Source organism: Cicer arietinum, chromosome 1, assembly GCF_000331145.2.
Source record: "Cicer arietinum cultivar CDC Frontier isolate Library 1 chromosome 1, Cicar.CDCFrontier_v2.0, whole genome shotgun sequence".
Classification (NCBI taxonomy): Eukaryota; Viridiplantae; Streptophyta; class Magnoliopsida; order Fabales; family Fabaceae; genus Cicer; species Cicer arietinum.
The window spans coordinates 34,553,410-34,556,617 of record NC_021160.2 but is presented as its reverse complement, the minus strand read 5'-3'; positions in this window follow the sequence as shown (position 1 = coordinate 34,556,617).

The window sequence follows — 3,208 nt, the reverse complement described above, 5'->3', positions numbered from 1 at the left end:
ATATATATATATATATATAAGAATAAAGATAAATGGACTGTGATGGTCACATAAAAAGAAAGAAAAATTGAGTTCAATAATATGTAACATACAAATAGAAACAACGTCCATGTTAAATATAAAAGAAATGACACTTCAATCATTATCAAAATTAACTTAACAAAATGATTCATATCCATTCAAATGATTCATAAAGAAAGCAAAATTAGTACAAGAGTACTCAAACCAAAAAACAAGAAAGAAGAATAAAACAATAAAACAGAGAATATTTAAAATCAAAATCAAATACTTAGTCTAACGAGGAACAATTTGACGCACACGAAAGCATTTTAGAAAGATCTTTACAAAATGCTAAACTGTAGCGACGAAAATTAATTTCCAAAAGTTTCAACTTCTTCCACCTTTCATCAAACTCAACCTTCTTTGTTTTGCCCAGTAAATTCCTAACTCTCATGAACATTTTGTTCAAATCAAAGTCCTCTAATTTTTTTTTCTGGTATCTAAACTTTCTTAGAAAAATTAAATAATCATACGCTGTGTTGACGAAGAAAAATTGGAAGTCTTCTTTTCACATTGTTATCAAACTTAATCTTCCAATTGTGAATCTTCTCTTTAAGTTGACGCTTACAAGGTTTAAAACTAAGTTTGTTCTTAAAATTGGTGTAAGCATCGTCCTTTGCATCTGAATTTAGATCGTCACTTGCGAGGCATTGGAGAATTATAACTTCGTCATCCTCACAAAACAATCTTTGAAATAGCTTTGTTGCATTTGCTGCCGAAGATGAAGAACCTTGCTCCGAAGATTTTCTTTCTTTTTCCATTGAGACATATAGTGTGGTCTGTAATCTGTTGGTAGAATATAAGAACTGTGATTGAGTAGTAAGTACTATATATAACAAAAAGAACTGAACATTTTGTTTCTTGTGACTACTTTTATTCTCTTTTTTTTTATAATGGAAACTCTTATCTAAAAGGTTAAATAAATAAATGTTATATTCTTGTAATTAATTAGTCACAACTTTTCGATATCCATAATGTAATTACTACACTAGCGCATTAACTTAACAATCAATCATATCATTCAATATTAGTAAGAGTGGTTGTTATTATAAAGCAATAACCTAAAACTTTATTTAATTATGAAATTATTAAAATTAATACTTTATGAAAAGAATCTCCCATTACTTTGTTACACTTTGTTGGTTAGTGTTGGAAAAAAGGAAGAAGGGAAAATATATAAAAAAAGAAATTGATTATGAAATATGTGAATTTTGATAAATATATAAAATTCATTATTGTAAGTCATTTTATTTTAAAAGTAATATATACAAGTTGTCATAAATATCAAGACAACGCTTTTAATTATATTGTTACTTTATTCAATAAGTTTTATATTTAAAATTGATTAATTTATATTATAGTTGCATAATAGTATGAAAGTAATTCTTAATTTATGTTGATATTAAAAATAATTTGGATATAAAATTTGAAATTATTGTAAGGTAATAAATATTCATGGAAGAAAGTAATGGAAAATTTTAATGGTATTTCTTCATTGTTTATTTTATATTATGATACTTGTTTGGATTTACTATAAAACATATATATTTAAATATAAAACTTGAATTTAACAAACAGAATTGATGATGCATGTATTAGTTATACAATAACTATATAAGAATAAATTATTTCTTTAATAGAACTAAAATAGATTCTTATTTGTTAAGGAGTAGATGACTTACATGTGTTGGACCCAAATTATGAAATTAGAGTTGGTTATATATGACAAACTTTTAGGATCATGCTTGTTGTTGCAATATATATTTAATTAATGTATTCAATGTATTTATTTTATCATTGATATATTAAAAGAAAATTATAATTTTAAATTGAAGTGTTTATTCAATATAGTAAAAGATATTATGACATAAAAGTTTGTGTTTATGATATGATTAAATGACAACAGAGTCATTGTTTGGTGATAATTGGTGAATACTATAAAAAAATATATAAAAGGTATAATCATCTGAATGAAGGAATACTCAAAGTTTATTAAGTCGAAATGAATCTTGTAATTATTTGACGAAATGAATGACAAAGATATGATCATGTCTTCAAATAAAATATTGAAGACATTATTAGATATGAGATACAAACCCATATCTAATTGAGCACCAATTGTAGAAAAATCAACTCACACGTGAGTAGAATCAAATTTTGAAAATACATTATTAGAATGATTGAACTAGTTGACAAAAGATACATCCCAAATGATTAAAGTATTTGGACCATAAAAAATAAAGGTGGTAAGGATGAGGTTATCCTCTTAATAGACACGCACATACACATATATGGGTGCTTTTCATATATAGTTAGATGTATGATAATGAAGTGAACCGCTTCATAAAGGTCAAGAGCTTAACTCTTGAATTCTCGTTAAAAAGATATGAGACACACAACCTTATCAAATGTGTCATATTTTTATTAGATCAATGAGACCGATATTTCATGTGTATATTTATGCACACTTGTTGTAATGAATAGTTTGTTCAAAGTTTGTCTACTAATGGTTTAAATTGTAAGATACTTTTGTAACAGCCCCTCTCTCACTACCTTAGAAATATTACAAGATTAAGATAGTAATTAGATTATTAGAATTTTCGTTAAGCATTATACATTATTTTGCAACTCCCTTCAAAATCTGAAAAACCACTCTCCCTTTTTCTCTCTCTCTCTCGATCATGCCGAGAGATTCAAACTCTTCCACCGCCTCTCTCCGGCAGCCAACCGAACCAAAACCTCAATCATCACCCAATCCCTAACCGACCTAGGGTTGCATCTTCAGCTCACCCTTTCAACCTCTCCACTGCAATCCACCAATCAGGTTGTCATCAACCTCTTTCAGGTAAACAAATTTCCTTTTCCAATTATTTCCTCACTGCTAACTCTTCCACCACCTTCGATTTCCCATTTGCAATCCCCTGCATTAGCTATTTATTTTTTACGTGTGTTTTGATCCTTTTAATGTAACTCACTCTCACTCGTTCTCCACCGCCGCAACACCGTATCTGAGTCTATCGCCTCCGCATCAGCATTTCCATAGCCTCATTCACTCTCGCAATCTTCCTCACATCGCACTAAGAAGTCGCTACATGTACGTTTTTCCTTCTGTGTTCAGTTTCTAACAGTTTGTTCTAGGGTTTCTATT